The sequence below is a fragment of the Manduca sexta genome, chromosome 28 (genome assembly GCF_014839805.1).
Source record: "Manduca sexta isolate Smith_Timp_Sample1 chromosome 28, JHU_Msex_v1.0, whole genome shotgun sequence".
In the NCBI taxonomy this organism is placed as follows: domain Eukaryota; kingdom Metazoa; phylum Arthropoda; class Insecta; order Lepidoptera; family Sphingidae; genus Manduca; species Manduca sexta.
This window is the reverse complement of record NC_051142.1, coordinates 6,670,755-6,692,863: the sequence shown is the minus strand read 5'-3', so window position 1 is coordinate 6,692,863 and position 22,109 is coordinate 6,670,755. Positions and strand designations below refer to the sequence as shown.

At 34.6% G+C, this 22,109-nt stretch overlaps 1 protein-coding gene across 1 annotated transcript in view; it reads left to right on the top strand.

Annotated features, from left to right (window-relative positions):
* Positions 1-3,284: 3,284 nt before the first annotated feature.
* Positions 3,285-22,109, top strand: part of LOC115441864 — a 63,217-nt gene continuing 44,392 nt past the window's right edge. Inside the window, exon 1 of the mRNA XM_037444683.1 lies at positions 3,285-3,507. The gene's annotated coding sequence lies outside the window, so the exon portion shown is untranslated. The remainder of the gene's footprint in view (positions 3,508-22,109) is intronic.

Sequence of the window (22,109 nt, the reverse complement as noted above, 5' to 3'; positions counted from 1 at the left end):
ATTACTTAAACATAGATAGGAGTCATGACAATTAACATTAAAAATTTACTACTAATTAAATAATAAAACAAAAATGAAAAGAGAAAGATCTACCACACACCTGCAACCTTTCGCTGGTAGAGGCACGTTCAACTTCATTAGCCGGTAGCCTGAATTACTGTTTGTAACGATAGGCTAATCCATCTACTCCTATTGTTCAATGTACAGATTGATTTCCATTCGAAACTGTATTGGGTTCATCATTTCGCCGTAATTGTTTTCTTCGCATCAGAACAGCACTGTGTTCATTACGAAGTTCGAGCGACTTGTCCCGCAGTACGAAGTAGTGGGAGACAAGTTTCTTAGCCGAAGTCATCGGCGAAGTACATCATTAGGAACCGAGTAATTGAATCTTTTACAAATAAAAATAGATCTAGACATGCCGTGTGTAGTGTAATTTAAGATTTTCATCGCGCGAATAATGAGTAAGCCAATGCGAAACAACATTAACTTTCACTGATGTATCTTCGAGTACGCTTCGATGTTGGCCTTAAATTCCGCTTTAGGAAACCGCAGGAAGTGAGATTAAAACGTTGTTCGTAACGTTTGTTTTTGTTATTGTACAGATTGGAACCATTAAGCAATAATCATATGCGAAAAAAATTACATCTTTATTATCTTTTTGCTTCTAGAAATTATGTTAATCACAATGTACTTTTTAATAAGATCACGATTGTGCTGTTCTATGTCATTAGAAATTGAGGTATATTTAGCAAATAATTTAAATAGTTAAAGAGTTCAAGAATCTGAGTGAGATGTAGACTCCGACTGTGAATATAAATAATTGCATTTTTCAAATCACTGCATTGAGTATAAGAAACTTTCTATGTAATAAACGTGTAAAATCATTGTTGACCGTTTAGTGTTTTATTTGTAAAAGTGTTCGCCTTTATCACACTGCTAGTGACACATCAAATATTTTACGCACGGATGGCAATAAAAATATACGCTGCACGGCTGTCTATGGTAGACGTCTTAAAGTACCTCGTCTTATTTTGCTTTAAGCAAGATATCTTGGATGTGCAAAATGGATCTCTTTAACATGTGATTCGTCTTGATATATAGCACGCCCCACGGTATAACATTGTCAGCTTTCTTGTTTCTGTGTGGTTCACTTTTGGATTTGCTTCGTGGTGGTGAGTAAACATGTTATTCGATGTCACATATTATATTTGTTTTCTTTTGTAATTGTTTATAATTTAGATTTTAAGGAACTGTATATTTTATGGAATTGTCATGAGGCAATTTTGTTATTCTATTATCCTATATAGTTTTGTTCTTTGAAAAAAGGGTTATAAAAAGCAACTGAGGATCTAGGTTATTCACGACCCTGACCTGGACACATGGATTAAAATATTACTAGGTAGCCCTAGTAAGAATAAATACAATGGGTTTATAAGTATAATAAAATTAAAGGACATACGCATTTTTTATTTTGTTAAGTTTCTTGTGTCGGAGGTTATTTAAATTTTTCAATAAATGTGACTTTAACCACAATATTTTTTTAACAAAGATCTTAAAATCAGTACTTTTGTTATGGTATAAAGATAGTCATTTATAGTAAAATACCAATAACAATAATATTTTACAAATTATTAGGAAATAATATTATCCTTAGCTAGCACACGCTACCTTTTATTTTAAAAACCGTATTTGTCGCGGATAGAATTACGAGCAGAAGCTAGTATTAAATGTAATTTATTAAATTAGAAATTCATCTTAAAAAGATTTTCCGGTATTTCTGCGTAATGTAACCGCAAATGGAAGAGCGTCCATAATTATCCGAGCTAACGTGTGTTTTAATCACTTTTTGTTTTTTATTGACCGATTTCACAACCTCTCAATTTCACAATTCACAGACTGGAGAATAATAAGTTAAGTTATGTATACGGACAATGTCGAGGGCAAGGTCATGAACAATTGTGGATATTCACGTGAAGTAAATTTTTTTCTCAAAAATCCCACAATGCCTGAAGATCAAGGGCTACAACCAATGTGTGTTGCCCATACTCACCAACGGTCAGAAATGGCCACTCGCTGTAACACATTTATATAAGATCTGCGTAGCTCATCTAACCATGGCACGGGCCATGCTAGATATCCACCTGGCAGTTCGTGGGCCAAACATACAAATTCGACGTCACACTAAAGTTGAAGAGGTAGTCTCACGCATCGCCAATCTGAAGTAGAGATGGGCGGGACAATTTGCTAGACAGCAAGAGGTGGACCAAGCAGTCACCGAATTATACACGAAGAAAGGTCACAGTGAGAGAGGCAAACCACCAGCCAGGTCAGATGACAACGCGAGGTGTGCCGACAAGCAGGGGTTGAGGTGCTCAAAGAGCTAGAAAAAGTGGCGTGATAGAGAGGAGCCTGGTACCCAGCTGTGGGTGCAGACGGGCTGATTTGATGATTGATGAAAATTTAACCCGGGACACAATTATATTACTTAGGTTCTTACATAAAACAAAAATAAAACCTTTCTTCGGTCTTCTTTCGATCGCCAGTTTGGGTAAATTCAGGCAAACTAAAGCGGTTAGAGATAATAAATAAACTTTATAGTAAAGTATGGACACATTTAACTAAATTTTACTTAACTATGACCATGCCTTTAATATCTAGCCAGATTTATGGTATAAATATTTAATTATTTATTATTGTTCAATAAAAATACATAACAATATAGAAAGAAACTTTATGCAATAACTAAACTACCTTTTTTATATGATTTAATAATTGTATGTTATTAAATGTAACAATTTGATTGTTTTATTTCTTACTATCATTTTAAGGAAGATGAATGATCTGTTTATTTGATTTTGATATATTAATAAAGATAATAAATGCTTTGCGATATTAATGCAAAGATAATTGTATGCTGGTGAGGTTCCCAGCATTTATTTATAATCAATTAAACATTACATCCGGCATTAATAATGTTGGTAGAAAACATAGGATGCTGCACTTTTGCAAATGTATTTGATATCAATTGAAGTTTCGTATGCCATCTGGCTACACTTCTACTGGCTATATCTAAAGCTCTCGATCGTCAAGGCAAATAGCTTTCTGCTCGAGGTATTTTATTGAAAATTCGATATATACTTGAAAGGGCTGCAGAGGGAAGATGATTCTGTGTCCTGCGCGCGCGCTGCAAGACTAATAATGGCGTAGCATGGTTGTGTGCAGGAATCCGTTATCTGGCGTCAGGTTACGTCCACGTCTATATAAGACGGTGGCGTCTTCTTCACCATTTCATTCCGTTTGTGACGCTCGGCCGGTTGCGTGCCCCTGTGTCACGCGCCCCGGTGTCTGTATTCGCAGCGAACGTTCGCGTCGAGCTTCGTTCATTCCATTCGAAGCGTTCACTTCCTGTGCTCGCGGTTTAGTTCCCGGAACGTAGTTCGGTTTCTTGTGAACAATAAAGGTATTCACGTGAGAACATTTTGTGCAGCCGGCGCTCTCCTACAGGTTTTATATATTTTTTTATTAATAAATGTGTTTTAGCATTTTCTGAGTATACCAGGTGTTTCATGACAAGTCACATTATGATTCCCAAAAGTCGTTACAGTATTGTGAAAATTTACAAATAGGGAAAGAAAATATAAAAACATATTAATTTAATTACTATATAAAATACTTGCATTCCTTAGTCTTTGTAATTAATTTTAGAGTTTGTATTTCTTATATTTATTTACGTTAATTTTAATTCAGTTTTAAATCTCTATTATCATGTTAAAGTAGTTCTTATACAAATAATGAGAGTTTTTTGAGTACGATTTGTCTTGTTGGGTACATATAGATAGAGGTTTATTTCATGACCGGTTTAAAGGTTTTAGCTACGTTAAGACTTTTATTAAATACAATTATGTTTATTCCGAACTTAAGCTAAGTATTCTCAAAGGTATAAATCTGATAATATTGTGCTCAGAAACTTATACTATTAACAGGTTTAAAAAGTCCACAGTAATTTTTGGAAACATAATTTTCACCAATGATACTATACTACGATGTTTAATATGTTTTATTTAAAGTACAACAGAGTATGATTAGAAAGAAGAAGGTTATATTACTGTCTTATAAATAGTTATTGTATAGCTCAACCTACCACTGTTTTATCTTACGTTGAATAATTTGGCATAGAAAAATATAAAACACCGATTATGGTAATTATTGTTTAAATGTGTTTATTGGAAAGCCCTAAAATGTAAACTAAGGTTTATTAAATATTTCGTATAGGTTGGATTTATATTTGATTTAATGCTATAGTCAATAAAACGAATAATAAAAAAAAATATTACCTCGAAGGGTTATAAATTAAATAATACATCAGAAACTCAGAAATCGGATTAGGAACATTAAACTCGATCGTGATTAGAAATTAAGAAAGGGCATTAGAAGACAGATTAAATAATCTCGAGAGAAGCTAAATTGTTTTGGTGTACCGTAAAATTTCACAGTTTCACACTTAAGCTCATCATAATTTCCGAGTTCCGCAATGACAATGTGAAATGTTGAAATAATTTTCTCATGCTTCAAGCGCTTATAATATTTACGAAGTTAGTCATCAATCATCGATGTCTGGTATACGCAAAGTAAATAATAATATAATGAGGCTACGATTAAAAAAGGAACATAATTTAATTTTGGTATTGTCAAAGGGGAGTAAAGACATCGCTCGTGGCCCTGTTATGCATTTATATTCAACGGTTTCGAGCAATTAATAAACTATGGTGCCTTTTTATTGTATTGTTTATTTTCATTATTTGCCGGGGCTGCCAACGAACGATGATTTAACGTGTGCTCAAGATGTGGGGACAGACGGAGAAGGTTCGATTATTCTAGTTTTCTAAATAAGGCGACGTTCCGTTTAAACTAGTCTCGGTTGGTTGCAATTGACTTGACTTAGTACTTTCGTATTTATAAACAGCAATTATCTGGGAAGGGTGGAAGCGAAATGAAAATGTAATGGTAGTTGGAATATATACCTATGTACATTTACGATGATGTCAGTTTCTTGACAATAACTTCCTTTCTGGAGTAAATATATTTAAATCGAATAGTCGACAGAAATGTGAACAATGCATACATACATTTTTTTGCTAACTTTCATTTTTACCATATTGAATAATAACTTTCTATAATTGTAAAAAAAGCGACTTCAAAATACCAATTTTGTTACATTCGCGTTACGGTATTAATTTTTAAATGTGGGAGTTTTCGGGTCGTTAATATTGCCTTCTGCTGTTACCGCCACTTTTTATTATTGCCCGAAAGCGGTGAAATGTTTGTCACGTTTGTTATTTTTGCAAATTTTATATTGCATGCCGACATTCACGGCCACGCATGCTTTATTTACTGTATATACGTATACCATTATATATTTACCGTGGGATTTTAAAATGAACTGTACTTCGGAAAAGCTTCGTGTTAATTGAGTTTACTTTTTAATTAATATGCCGTTAGCTTTAGTAGTTGGTCCCTTTAAAATTGGTTCAAGAGAGGTTCAAGTATGTTGCCTTTACATTGACTGCTGTAGTACAAAGTTGTCTTATTCATTGTCGCAAAATTCCTATAATTCGCCGCCGCGCCACGAGGTCTAGTCATATATCCTGAGATGATGAAAAAAGTGACGACGGTCATCGCTTTCTAGGACGGAATGGATTTAATTATACTTTATAATGAAATGTATTTTAAATGCATTAAATTAAATATGTATGATTTGAAACACGATAGTTAGTTAAACACAGGAAACTCCCACAGCGTCGCTAATTTCATAAAGGCTTAATGTGGAGAAGTAAATAATACTTTCGCTGGGAGCTAACATATTAGATTCCTATTAAGAAATCAACCGCATCCAGTTGTTTGTGAAGTAATACTTACAAGGGATGCGTAATAACTAAATTGCAGACACAGTGTCATCTATCTTTTATTCGCACGGTTGTGCCACCCTGGCCCCATTGCACTAGGTAAACGCGAGTTATTGGTACGAAGATGATAAAATGATTACCGTCATTACTAGCGAATTACACGGGGAGTCGTCGGTCGCTTCGATCATTATGTGCGCTTGCGTGAGATACCAAACGCTCGCTCCGCTTTGCCATTGTTTTAATGCTTTTTTTTGAGTAAATGGATTTCAGATTACAAATTTTTATCATTAAATTAAATTATCCGAATGGGTTACCGACACGATTCACCGAGTGCAAGAATTTAGATTAATTGAATAATAAATGGTGAAATAATATTTTTTGTGTTGCAATAGTGTTGGATGCGAGTTGTTAGCGTTATTTAGCTTATAATAAAAAAACTTACTATGTGATATGAACATAGTATACCTGCGCAGTATACTTTTTTTTTTTTTACAAAATGGTGATATATTATAAAACCTAATAGAAACCCCCTTGACCTTGAAAACATTCCCTGGACCTTTGATCTTTGAACTAAACGCGGTTTTTAATTATATCAGATAATAATATCAGAAAGTAAATCATTACAAATCTTTTGGAATATTACATGTATGTACACAAAATTGAGAGGTGTGAATAATTTGATGACATTTACTCCTCCGGAACCTTTAGGCCGTAAGCATTTTTTCAAATTGACTAATATTTCTACATAATTTACATATATATTTTTTGAAACTTGCAACTACTTTTTTAGTAAACTTTACATATTAGATTTCACATGCACTGATCGTCAGCGGGAGCTGACTTAATATGACTCAAAAATTAGTCGAGTTTGCTCCACTGCAAAAACCCAAGTCACTTAAAATAACTAAGTGGAATACTAAATGCGCTTCACTTATTTAGCGTCAGATCAAGCATAAGTAAATTTGGAAAAAGAATTACCTATATATTAAAAAAAAAAAAAATCTGGAAGAATTTAAAATTTATTGAAAATATCTTAAAATATTTGTCAAAATTATACTCATGTAATGTGAAAATACGCGAGAGGCTCAAACTGTGTATCTTTACCATGATAGATTAATAATATTCTAGTATAAAACAGATTATCTAAGCAGACCCATTCATATAGATCAAAGCAGTGGCATTAGACATTATTTAACTCTCAGTGGCGACTATAATGTCATCGCACTGGCTCTAGAAATACATCAGTCGATATGTGATGTTTGTCGGACTGAGTTCGTCAAAAAAGATCGATGAGTCTAGACTTAATTAAATAAACTCGTTTAAGAATAGATTGCGTTTTTTCTTACGCATGAATTGACACTTTTTATAATTTGGGTCCGATGTTCTTAACGGTGGTAGTATGACATCATTAAAACAGTGATTACCGAGAGGCTACTCGCGTAAAGTTATAATTGGATTTCCTTAAAAAATATAATAACATTGACTGCCATAGGTGGCAAATAATCTGAAGTATTATGGGCACCATCAGGAAAATAAAGCTTTTATTATAGTTTCTTTATTACTCGCTATCCCGCTTGCGTTAAAGTTCATTCTCTGGGGATAAAAAGCAGCTCACAGCACTCAGGGATAATATGACTTCCTATTAATGGATGAAATAGGGAAACTCCCACAGGATTACCGAATGTCGTGTATCTGTTAATCTATGGATTATTTAAATTAATAATGTAATTTTACTTTGTTCAATAAATGTGGACCATAATATAGGTATTGTGTAAATGCGGAGCACCCGCTTATAAAGGAAGTAACTCGGAGGATCATCAACATGGGTTGCATTCTAATCTAAAGCCTTCTATCTAAAAAATATGTAATTTTCTCGTGATATCGTTGGATTTATGTTTTATCGCGATACATATATTGTGAAATAAGGCAGAGTAAGGGCAAGAGTGTTCGATTGTGCGTTTAAACGCGCGTATCGGTGTTAGTTCTAAGACTCGTCCAAAAACTGGTTATGCAGACTCCTCGGTGTACAGGATGCTTGTTATTAAAATTTTAATGGCCCTGTCTGCGACGCTCTGCTGTACGTGCACTAAAATCATCTTTTTTATATACATGCGAGCTATAAAGCACTATAGGCATGATGACATGACGATGAGCAGATTTTATTTGCACATTTATTATGAGCTGTAATCGATATTGAGCGAAAAAAGAGATTTTTCGTGTACCTGCTGCGATAGCATTATTAAAAAGTGCCAACTTCATAGAAATTTGCTATAAAAACTCTCAATTTGAGCGTGTAATAACAGAAATAATCATAGACATGGTAACAGTTGTTTGAAGTTGCAAGTGGAGCCAACGGCCACATTATGCGCGATTCATGAAAAATATAAAGAATGAAATTATGAAAGAGAACCGGTTACCCAATTTACGTGACATCCTCAATTTATATAAATTTAATATGTTTTTTTTACATTTGTCATGAACATTTTGCTGCGACATGTAAAAGTAATAAACTCGTAGATGATTCACTGTCTACGGTTACTTCGGCTCCGAGAAATGATTTACCGCGAAATTCTTAGATATTTTTCCTTGAACGACATCTGAATTTATTATAAAAGTATCAATGATATTTTATCTCACAGATACGTCACGATCTAAAAGTATTCAAATATGTACGTACAGTAGTATAAACTAGTGGCATTTTTATTCCTATCATTTTATATTGTAATGTAGTCTTTTCTAAGTAGTCTTCTTTTAGTACATATACTTTTTACCATTAATTTTCGTCACAACACATCAATCAATTCATAGTTTGTTTAATATAATTATAATATTATTAAGATTAAACTATTAGATAATTATATTGATTAAACAAAAAAGTCGAGCGATCAATGGCCCGAACAATCACCGACGTAAGACGTTACCGCAAAAAACCTGGCCACAGTAACCGCATGCGTGGGCGCGTAACCAGTTGGGTGGTTTTTTGCAATCAAGTGCAAGCGGCCTTGACCGTGTGTGGAGCGCCCGCCCAATTCATTGCCCGGCCCAGTTATGAGCTGACATATCATTCCATGTTTACGTGTCAGTAATAAAATTATACTTTTGTTTTATTCGGTTTTATTTTTAAATGAAAAAAAAATCATGTTTTAATTCATGCTGTGACAGCCTGTAATTAAAATAGCACTGCAGCAATTACTTACTGAATTGTTAAAAAAATTATGTAAGGTGTATGTTTTGTTGGCTGTTCAAATAAATTAATAAATCTTTATTTAAGGAGTTTGGTCGTTATTCCACGACTATGTCGCTCCGTATGTCCACTCTTTTGTATGTGAGTAGATTAAATGTAGTCTTTTTCAAACGGTGGTGGTGGTGGTGAGATGTTAGGTATAATTCTTGCATTCAATATAAGAAGTTTAATTGAAAGTTACTGATAAATTATCTAACTTATTTTTAAATGCAGAAAATTTTATTTTGTATGAAAAACACATGATTATTGAAATTTATTATAATAGTTGTAGTTTCGTAAATATTCTTGTAGGCAGAATTAAATGCTTAATAGATTTTTCTTTGAAACATTGCGATGTTCCGGTTTTTTAAGGAACATGACGTAATTAACAATATGTTATGCCTTCGTCTCGCAATAGTTATTTTATTCAAAAAAATTCAACATAAATCGTTAAATATTGTTACAAAAAATGTTTTTGCGTGAATCATTTCGATACCGTGACTTGTTGCCATCATGTTATAAAAGCTCTAATTGTTTTCACGCTTTGTAAATTGTATGAAAAAATGTTGCTTATAGGTAACATAATATGGGTAGCCAACGGTATATAGCTCGTAACTATTCTAAAATCCATGGACGGATAGAGAAAAGTTTTATAACCTTACATCGTTTTATTGTCTTAAATTTGTTACGTAATTGCGAGTTTAGACATATTTTGAAAAACATCGTTTATCAAGTAAAATATTATGCCGAATATGTTAATATAATACTCAAGGCTTAGTGATAATGGCAAGATGTTAAATACATACTTAATATAAAAGATAAAATAAATATCGCATAATTTAATTCTGCAGTGGTTATCCAAAACGTTACACGGTAATACACACGTAATTTATTAATGGAAATTACCAAACAACGTATACACGTTGTTTGGTTATACACATTATATACTAATGACCAACAAAATAGTTAATCATGAAGCTGTTAGTGTCAAAAAGCAACAAGCAGTGGTACGGCTACCGGTCGCAACAATTATATTTCAATATAATATGGGTGCTGTATATTCCGTGAATGTAATTGCGGCGGCATGCACAGTGCAGGCCTGCATACACTCCACAACTTTCCCCCGGGCCCCGACCCAGTGCCCTCGACGTCGACTAACGCGACCCCAATCTTACAATTCCGTAATGTCTCACATTTTATTTGAAATTTGCCGTGGGTCATTACACATTTGTACAGTTATGTCAAATAACGTATGTCCACTACGTGAGTGACATATCGCTGTAATTGAACGTAACTGCTGCTTACTAGCCACTAGCAGCATTCTGTGGTGTGAACCGCCTGGGCCATTCTGATTTTTTTCTTTTTACAAGCCGCTTACTGTATCTCAGAACCATAATTCAGTGTTGCGAGAAAGCGGATTATTCGAACAGTCCATTACCGACTGATGAGGCCAGTTGCAGAAGTGTTTATTACTATCATTAACGTCTCATTGCCTATAAAATAATATAGAAAAAAAACAGAACCATATCCGAATGCAGAATGGCGCCAACGTACTTTATATGACCGTACAAATGGCCAGTCTGTTTCAAATTACATTATTTTCGGATTCATTATAATAACGTACGCAGCTAAAATAGTTATAAATTAAGGCGAAGACGTGGCATCACGACAACTCACGTGCGCGCGCATCTCCGCCGAATGTGCTGTAATGGCCGTGTAATTCAATCGTATGAAAAATAAAGTGATTTCTTTTGCGGCGAATAAAACGTCTCGCACTTAGATTGCGCCCGACGGACGGGATATAAGGCGCGCCCCTAGAATTAATGTAATGCAGAAAATTGGTTTTGACGTGGCTCATAAGCATTTGCGGTATGAAGTCGAAATTATGACTATAATACATTTCTCCATTTGTGTAAATACACGAGCTGGTGTAACTGTACGCGGAGGATGAAAGAGTTTGGAATATTATCATGATTATTTCATTATTATAAAGTTTTTCTAATAGATGCCGTCACACTGAAAACACATTATAAAACAACTGGTATTCACCCAACATTACAATTTTACACAATATCGTTATTCTACTGTGTCACGTAGGTATACGTATATAAATACTTCTATCATTTCTCAAATAAAAATAGCCCTTTTGTACCCAATCAACTCTGAATTCTTCTGTAATAGCCACTACTCAGCCTCATTAGAGCATATGTGTGTTTGTACATCATTTGATCGAGCGTTTACGTCTAATGATAAATGTTTATATTAAGCTTTGAAAAACTCGATTATAAAACTTGAATCACAAGATTACTAGATAATAAGCCATTAACCAGTGATGCATTGCGTGTGTTTATTTCTGTAACTTCGATACCATCGTTTAGTAAGAGTTATCATAACATCTCACTACTTCTCTTATGAACAGTTAACGTTTTTTAAAAACATTCCTATCTTTTCGTGGATATCGTATGTATGTAGAGCTGTGTGAAGATTAAAAATTGTTGTGTGTCGCAAGAGAACGATCTGTAAATTCTAATTGTTCTATTCCAAAAGATGGCAGTATAACCGAGAAACGTTCCAAGTATCCTCAATGTTTCTTACCAAGAAGTATGAATATAACTAAATACTTATTCTACATTGGCACGGCAGTTGCAGCTTATGTCATATGTTTTTGGACGATGGATTGTATTAAATGTTCACCGTTTGTGTTTGTAGTTATATCCGAGTGTGTCCGTCCATTATACAAAAAGGCAAATTTTTGCTCGTGATATTTATTCAATGCGATGCAAAACCTGCTTGTTAGGCTGCATTTTCACCGTTACTTTATGTATGTAAGTAGATCGTTTCCGTTGCGACCTGATATCTTGCAAATTAACAAGATTTATTCGCGTTTGTTTTGAAGCAGCTTCTTATCAAAATACTTTATAAAACGGATGTATTTATCTACTGTCTTTTGATAAGAAATCTTTAATCGCGCAAAAGAGAAATGGCACGCACTTTTCCCTTAGTTATTTTAGGTTCTAAACGTGACTTGTTGGTTGGCATTTTAGCTTTCCACGTCGGTAGGTAGATCTAAATTGTTTAGCCTATTTTACAGCTGATTGTACGATTATAAATATAGTTATGATCATTTTACGTCAGACGGATTAAAGTAAAACTTTGTCATATCACAAAAATATTTTTCTGATAAAAAAGTTAACACTCGAACGCTAAGGTCGTCTGGATACGTGACGTTTTTGACGAAATTCTTGTAACGGTTGTTTTGTACGAATGTTACTTTCACTGACTGTTGGAAGCACGTATAATATTAATCATAGTATGAAAAGCGTAGGTATACGCACAAAGGAAATGCATGAACGCATTTATTTATTTTCATTTATTTAAGCTCTCCAGCAGATTATACATAATATATTCAATGCAAATTAACAGTCATATTTTGATGCACAACCTAATTAAAGGAGTAGACAAAATTCATGAAAGTGACGCGCACTTAACTCATTAAACCATTAAACTAAAAATAAAAATAAAGAATGGCATTATTAATTTTACGTTATTTTATAAGTAAAAATATGAGGTGCTATGGCAGGTAATTATGTTGGTTAGGTAAGCAGTATAGGAAACCGGACACATAGAAAATGTTTCTAGATGGTAGAGGAGAAAAAATAAAAACCATCGCAAATCTTTCGATTCACCATTTTAAACGTTTATTTATATTTAATACAACTCGGGAGCTATAGATTCTGAATGTAGCGTGCCTTTACCACCAGCCTGCGACCCACTAATGTGATGAATGAGCGAGAAAGTGCACGGCTGTGAACCTAACAGATTTGTAGGCAATGTAAACGCGAAGTTCTTTGCGATTTATCTTTTAAGCAATTTTTCATCGAACGACGTTTTCTATAGGTTCGTGGTAGACATTGCAATCTCTGTCTAATGGATATTTTATTTATAACTATAATGCTGATGTATGCGGATAGATTGAAAATCGCATGATTTATGCATGTGCAAGGTATTTGTCGAGTTAAGTTTCTTTACGTATATTAGTCATTTATATTCAGCTGATGGTTGGTTTTATGTAGTTTTGAAGCTTTGTTATGTAGCTTAGTAAAATAAATGTGCGCCATGGAAGCACCAATGCGTAAAAGATTTCTTTTACAGTAATTATATATTTTATAATTTCTTTCAAAAAATTCCACAATTTTCGGAATGAACATAAATTGACGATTTAAAGTTTTTACACTGTCACTAGAATTCTGTCAGCATTTAAACCGTACCAACAATATATATCGAGTATTTTATATATGAATGAAAGATATGTTAATTACATCCGTTGCATTAAATATACATTTGTATCGCAAGTGTGTCATCGCCTCTGCGTTCACTTTTCGAAATTCGCGAGACCTGCATTCAGGTGTAACCCACGATTGTAGGTTGTCAGTTGTCACTGGTTTCACCTAAAGTGGAGTAGTGTAACGCTCACACGGACGGCAGTGGCGAGAATCGTTGGCGCGTGGCGTCTGAGAACCATGCCGCGTGCAGACATCTCCCGTCGCCTACAGTCGATAGAGCGGATTGAATTACTTTTGACACCTTTTTAGACACTTGTTTCCCGCGATTTCCTTTGCTGACTATATTTTATTGTACCATGAGTTTATTATTACTTACAGTGATCAATCTATAGGATAGTGTTTTTATTAAAGAAATTTTTTTATCGGCATTTTAGGTTTTTGTGGTTTAAGACATATATTTTAAAAAAAAATCTAAACGAAATCAATGACTAAAAAAAATAATAATTCGGCTCTACTTTTGAGTTATGACGAAAAATTTGTAGCTTCTGGTAGTAGTGCGAGGAATTGACGTAAATTAACGATTATCCCACGATAACTCAGTGAAGCATGACTCCCAGACACTCCGCAATTGACCGCGACATGTTTGTTGCTCATGAACAATGTAATTTGTAACACTCCCAGATCTTTAAATTTGAGGTTTCATACTTTTTGTACTTCACTACATAGATGTCGATAAATGTGACATCTATTTTAAGAGTTAAGGTTTTATGACTTTTAAGCCAACAAAGAGTTTAGTATGTGTTTGCTATTATGGCGATCCTGTTCCCTTCAACAAACCCTTCAAGGAATGGATATCATTATTGATTTACTATATGTGCAAGACTTTTACGAAATATATTTTTTATTATTCTTTAACTTTTATTTTGCTATTTTTTAAAAACACCTTTTAGTTTAGAACCATCCTTGTAATTAGACAAGCTGACCATAATTCAGTGTTCAAATTCAAATCGTTTTATCTTTTTAAACGAGCATACCATAGACAAACATAAAGTGAAACTTGTATCCTCGTTTTGTGTTGTCAGTTAAAAACTCAAACCTTAATCTTATCAAATGAAACTTCCTTTATTAATCGCTTGAAGAATTTTAATAGTAACAACTGTTAAGAGCTACCTGTTGTTGGTACGCGCGTCGCATTCAATTATGTTAATGTTATTATAACGTCACAGAATATAAATCATTCATTCGGTCACGATCGCTTTGTTGCTGCGTATAAATAACATAACGACCTGATGGTCGGTGATCGCTGATGTAACATTCATAATCAGGTTTATTTCACTTGAGATGCTAATGCCCGGGAGCGGTCGCTAATCAAAGGATCTGGTGACGGACAAATATGTCCCGAGTTTTATTTTATTTTATTTAGAATGGAGAATCCGTTATTTGTAGGATCTTAACGGATTATTAAAGGAAGTATTAGAGGTTTATGGCATAGTTAATGGATAATTCAGATCCTGTATTGAAATATATAATGGTTTAAATTTTGATCGCGAGTTTAACTGCTTCGACCTCATATAGCGGTAAGAAACAACCAGCAAATAACCTAGCCTTCTAGGTAAGCCATCAATAGATATCCCAGTCGCAGCGTGCGGCCCGATTCGATACCGCTTTCATATTTACTACATAATAATTGTGAGGACGTCGTGCTCGCCGGTCGGCGAACCGGCGCGGCGCGGCGTCCCTCAGCGCTGCGGCCGGGATCGTTCCCGCTTGCCCGCTGTGGAAACAATGCGATAACATTATCCACGCTGTCAACGATCGCCGTCACCGCCCGAAAGTCACGTCTCCGCACTTCGATCAATTGTTTGTCAACTTTTCAAACACGGACATTACCCCCATTGACACGATAATAATTGCCATGCGCTTTCTATAAGCAATCAAATCGCTAAACAGACGGAGAGTGCCGTTAATGTTTTACTGTTTGCAATTTGTGTTAATTGAAAAGCTTTCTCGTGTAATGTCCATATTTTAATGTGCTCACGTATTTTAAGTTCTACTTGTTACATAAAGTAGCTTCGAGGAATAAAGGTTTGCTAGAATTTTGAACGTGAATATAATTTGAGCCAAGTTTCCTGCAAAACTGGTTGTACAACAAGAAACATTTCTGTGCGCTCCGTACATGTCTCTAGGCACTTATCTAAAGATTTATTGCAAAAAATGTTTTAGCAAAATGCTCAGGAGCGTTATATGATTTTTTTAATGTAGAAAAAATTATAAATAAAAAAATCTGTAATTTGATATTATAATAGCAAAGACCACACCTCCATATAAAAGACATCAACGCGCTCCATAACCGTATCTTTATTATTTCGCGATTTAAATAATAAAATGTAACTGTATTATGGTTGTATTTTTTCTCCGTTACTATGCCTAATATGTCTATATAATTTAGTAATCGTTTGAGTAAATTAAATTTTATAAATATTCTTTATATTATAAAATGAACAGTTTTTCAATTTCATTGGCAGCGTAAAATAGTTACAGTTATAGCCACTAGAAAACAACAAAACCTTCTCTAATCTTTTAATTAAAATTAAAAGGACTAACTAACTATCGTGGCATAGTACGACAAATCACCTCCCCGGCCAGTTAGTCGCTAATTTGTAATTACAAGCGTTAAATTCGTTATAATGGCGTATCGACCGTTTCGATCATCAGTTAGTTGCGAAAAGAATGCTAACGGGCCAAGTCCCATGTTAGACCATGGTTAGTTATACCAGCTGGGGCGATGTGAGATAGCGTAAAGAATGACCGATCTATGTGATTATACTACGGCGGTAAATGTACGGTGGTCGGTCTGTAGGCTATGCTTAAGCCGTTTTGTAAAAGTCTTTTCGAGTTTACGTAAATGTTTATGCATGTACGCCATTCATGTTCCATTTTACGACTTTTTAAAAGTCTATTCAATACATTGTAATGTTTGATTTGTTATTTTTTTATGTGATGTCAACGTGTATGTAAACTTATGGCAGTCATTGTAGTTCAATTTGTCTTTTGAATTCAAGTTGAGTTGATTTAAAATTATGTTTCTAAATTAACCAAATCCTTCCACGAGTTGGTGAGCATGAAACGAATAGGGTGTTAGTTCATTATAGACAACAAAGCCCGCTGCAACCCTTTTTTTATTTTCAATAGCATTATTCCTTCACCATTTTCTTTTTTTCAAGTATTTTAATTATGAGTTGTAACGGTAACTATAACAAGTTGCATAAGAAATAATAGGATAATTCAATTCAAAATCATTCTCTACAACCCATTAACGAATCGGTTTTAATTATTAAGTCCATTTAAATGACGGACTAATGCGCAGTGCATACGTATAAATGTCAGCACAAAATGACGAAGATGACACGAACATTGTCAGTAGGCTCGTAGCTGTATCTGGTCTCACGATTCACGAGAAGATAGTGGCGTCATCTGTCGATAGTTACAAGCAAGGTGTCTCACGTACGAGTTACGAGTGAGTAGTGACCGCTGGACTGGTCCCACTCGCTACTGGCAGCTCCTTTGTTGATGGGTAATCTTTACGCTATTAATATCTTCATGTAGGCAATGCTTCAAAGCCTGATCATTAACTGTTTTATCGTGAGTTGAAATCTGTGTCTTAAAATACCTTGTAAATAAATAAATTGTACTGATTTATTAGGTTATTTAAATGACTCCGCTGTGTATATTCAGTTTCCTTTTTTCTAATAAATTATGCGCGCATGCATTACGCGAATTCAGAGGAATAAAAACCGGTTTCCGATAAACATTCCATCAAAGCGTTTGGTGGTTTTACACAATAAGGTAATGCGCATATTTTTTCCCATATCACAATGTTGATTACGAGAGGGCCATAATGTATCATTGTGTATTAAGACATTACTATATAAGTTTTTGCTTATTCTTCGCACACCGCGAACAGCGCCAAGTAGCATTAAAACAAAATGCAAAGTTGAGACATTAACGTTCTTACGGAGCAGTAACTGTGCTTTAATGTCATATAAATGTGGTTTATTTGAAAGATTTTATCGTAAAGAGCCCGATACAGTTAGTTTTTTATTCTACTACCGAGATGGGCTCTCTGTGTCGGTTTACTCGTTAGTGTTTCACGCCCACGGTTTTTAAGTGTGAAGGAAAATAATGAGCGGTATTGCAAATCTGTTTTGTTTTCTTTGAGGTTTTGTTTCACTTTAGACAGAGCTGTCATGAGTGGGCGGTGATAACCTACATATTGTGTGCATTTTATTGCATCTCTACCTGTTGATATATTTATTTATTAAAGGTGAATTGCGTTCCTCCTCTGTTGTAGTGTAGATCTAAAGGGCGATCTGAAGTGATAACTATATAATATATATTATCCAATCGTTATGTTGAGTGGAAAATATTGTTATTTGATGAACTAATAGACAAAGCACAACCTAAGCTTATAGGTCTTCGAACATGGACTTATGTGAGATCATAGAAATGATTTTGCTAATTTATCTCCTTTGATGTGATTGATAAAAATCAATCACATCGAACACATAGCTATTAAGAATAACCAACCAACCACTTGTATGGGCAAAAATCTCATTAGTTAATATTGGACGGCTATTTCAAATCATAAATACATTTTTTACATAAAATTGTTTATGATTATAGAACAATATATTTATACGGTACAAATGAAAAATTCAAATTTATATAAAAGTTTCCCATGGATTAGCATCGCTATACAAATGCGTGGGGCTGCGGGGCACACTGTTTTATTCGTGCGGGAATCGCTCGCTACAGTTAGCGGCCACAATCACAACACTGTTTTAATTGCCAAGGAAATTATCTTAACTTGACTAACGGGATTCTTTGATATTTTAATATTGAAATGCGAAGGACAGCGATGAAGGTATTTATATTTTTGTTTCGAGGTAATTAAAATCCGCATTGAAATGATATATAAGTTTATTTGTAATTCGATAATTGACTTTAGTGTATATGAAAATTATGTTATTTTTAAGCATGAATAGATTCTATACATCCTTTAGGCATTACGCAGCCGCCATAAAATTCTGACAATTTTAGCTGCTTTTGCAACTGTCAATTTCATAGTAATGTAGTGTTTCTGGGAAATTAGTAGACAGCGTCTGTTCAAAACTTTATGCTGCAATTAATCGCATCCTAGTATGGCTTTACCTTGTTCAATGGCGATTTGAGTTATATAATCATGAAATTTCTAGCATTTTTCAAAGAAAGAACACATCAAAATGTAACGAATTGGCGTCACAACTTATGCAACCTGCGCCGGCGAGTCTTAAATAAGGCGTCTACATAGTCAGACGCACAATTATACGCGGTACATAATTGACGTAATGAAGACCGGTCGGTTTCATCTCACTTATTTATAGCCCAAGTTCACTATCATAAAAATGAAGCCGATGACTTGCTCGCATGAATAGTTATTTATTCTTTATACGATGTGATTTATTCAGAGGATTATTTGTGAAATTTTTAAAGTAAATGTATCAAAGAAAAAAAGAACAAGAGTGAAGGACTGTTACGACTCTAAGGATGTTTACGTTATTTATCCCTAAAGGCTTGCGAGATCGACAGATTCGATGTAAGAGCGTGGCCACACAAACGCAGTGCAGTGTAGTACAGCTTTACTCAGAGCCCGTTTTATCCCTCTATGATTCTAGCAATTTATATTTAACCATCTGTAGTTCTTTTTGTTTTTAGTAGAGCGATGTAATCGTAAAATATATTGTCGTGTGAGGTCTGTAAACTTCTAGTTGCGAAGTTAAATTGTAGTTTTTATAAGATTTTATATTTTTAATTTGCTACAAAGTTCTTTAAACAGAATAAAACATTGATAACACCACTACTGCTTTGTGGAAGGATTAGACAAAGCACTCAGGACAATATAGCTCTTTATTGGTAAACGAATTTTTAGAATTAAATCTGAGGTTCCTACCTGTCCCTAAACTTGAAAACTTTACCGCTTCATAATATTAGGTAGAATCGTATACATAATGTCATAATATGAATAGCCATTTTACCTAGTACTTATGTAGTTGAGTCTATACTATTTAGCACCTTCCAACACGTAGTTTGTAAATGTGAACAACTCTATGGGAAATGCAATTTCGTATTCAGTAGCGAAGGTCAACTGTTAACCTGTTCTAATGTTGAGAAAATGTCAAACGAAACATCACACATCAGGCGTTGATGTGTTCATTCTGCATTAACTTATGCCTACGACTGTGTGTGTTTGATGACATATAAACAACTTATGTATTTGAGTTTATAGGTTTTTATTTCAATAGTCATGCAAATCTGAGTTTTGCCACATAAGGCGGCGATTTCTCCTACTATCCACGAATAGGAATGAAAATTACTGACTGCGCTAGTTGCATATCTATAAACTTCTCTACAATATACTATATAGCTTGGTTTTACGTATCCATATATATTGTCAAATTAAATTCTAAATTTGGTCATTCGCAAACAATTATCTCCAAATTAATCCAAAAGGATATAGCCATAAAGATACGCTCATGACTTAAGACAGCTATACTCGTGGTAATAGTTTCCAAATACAGTAAATCCGGCCTCATCGAGATTAAAAACAAATAGGAATGAACCCATTATATGTGTTTAAGTTACGGTTTGTGGACATTTCGTCCACCGTAGTGGATTTGGATTCCGAACGGTTTTTGTGACGCTAGCTCGTGGTTTTCCGATTATTTGTCACGGAAACCGTTATTTTCCGGCTAGGTGCTCATTGTCGCATCTTCTTATCTTAGTTAGTTATTGTGGAATCAATTTAATAGTTCTTATTTGTTTTTCTATAGTAATTGTTTCGACATCTGATGATTATTTTTTAAGGAGTAGTTATTCATTACTTATAATTACTTTTTGTTCTGTTTTGTAACTTAATACTCTCCTAATAGAAAATCGATTTGCTTCAAAGTGGTAATAGGATGCGATGGTATTTTATATTATAACGAAAATACCTTGATGGTTCCAATTAGATATATGATACGATTCATAGGAAGAACATCAACACCTGCTATATCGAAGTTGCTAAGAACCGTGCTGTTCTAAAAAAACTTCATGTTTACCCAGCTGGTTTGTATCACGTCGGGTCATATATTTCCTCAAGGGTCAATAGCCTACTTTTAAAACACACACCATTAAACGCTTTATCACGTATTTACATAATTGGTTATTTATACTCAAAATTCCATATATGTTAGCTAATTGAAATAAATATCTTTTGTATCAGCATTTTTTTAACTTTGTTTAAAGACACAATAGATTCCATAGTCATCACGCTAATAACTTTATTCGTTGAACATTACAATGGGAAAGATGGTTGCCTCCATTCCCATACTGGGTCGTTTAAAAGAGTAAAGCGGTGTCGGGACGGCCTGGAGGGCCGCGGGAGCCTTCGAAAGAGCGGGCGGAATGCGCGCGCAAGGTCATTGCGCCCTGCGCGGTCATGCGCTTGCGCCCCTGCCTCTTTTTCCCCCACCGCCTCCCCCGCCCCGCGATGATCTGCACCCACATTGTCTAGTGCGATCAGCTGCGGATAAAGGGGAACCGACCGGACCAAAGCGATAGGAACCATTTCAGTGCGAATCTTTTATTTTGCCCGCTCTATTCGCGGCGCACGATCGCCCCCAGCGGCGTTCCTACCTCTAACGCTATTTTCTAAGGTTCTTATAAAGAAAAAGGCTATTGGAATCGTGTAGAGCTTTTATTTACTAAATTGCCAGACCATATTTATCCCGGACCACATCTTGCGCCTTATGGCTACGTAGGATCAGATAAAACTCTTTGTTAGTAATTAAGGGTAGTAAAACTCTACAAATTATGGTGTTAGCGTAAGTGCCAACGGTTTAGAACTCCATTTTATACCCAATTTGAACAATAGTTTCTTGGTTTCGATCGTGACCGTTAAGAATTTCTTTAAGCTGCAGTATAGCGGAATCCGCAATAATTTCTATGTAATGGTTGCGAGACTTGGTGTTTCAAACTGTATATAGATGTACTTAGGGTAAAACTTTAAATGTGTAGTCATTCATTAGTATCATTCCGTTATAATAGTTTATATGAATAACTTTTTAATGCTATTACAATATTTAGCATATAAAATAGATTTTTATTAGGCTGTAATTTATTTTTATTAGGTAATTATATTATGAATAAAAATGTTTGGTGTATGTGTCACGTGTATTATCATATCTTAGTTTAAGCGAAGTAAAAATTTTGTATCATAAACAAATTTATCTACCAGCTAAATGATTTAGGTAAAGACACAGTTTCAGAGTAAAAGTGAGAGTCAAATTGAGCATTCACTATTTGCTAAATTAATGAAGTGTTGAAATTCGCATGAGCGTAATGAAATATTTGCGGTCAGCGGCGGATGTCGTACATTTAATTGGTTGGGAACATTGACGCTATGTCCGCGGGTTGGCTGTCACTCGGCTATAAATAACAAGAGGATTCCGTGACTACTTGCGTTTGTATCATGAATATTGATGAACATGATTGTTCACAGACGATTTGTTTATCTCGGACATTATCATTACGCTTTGACAGTTGTATCTGGGACGTCGAAAGTGTTACCGTGTCAGTTTTGGCACTGTTTAATTTAATTTTTCATGTTTACGTTTG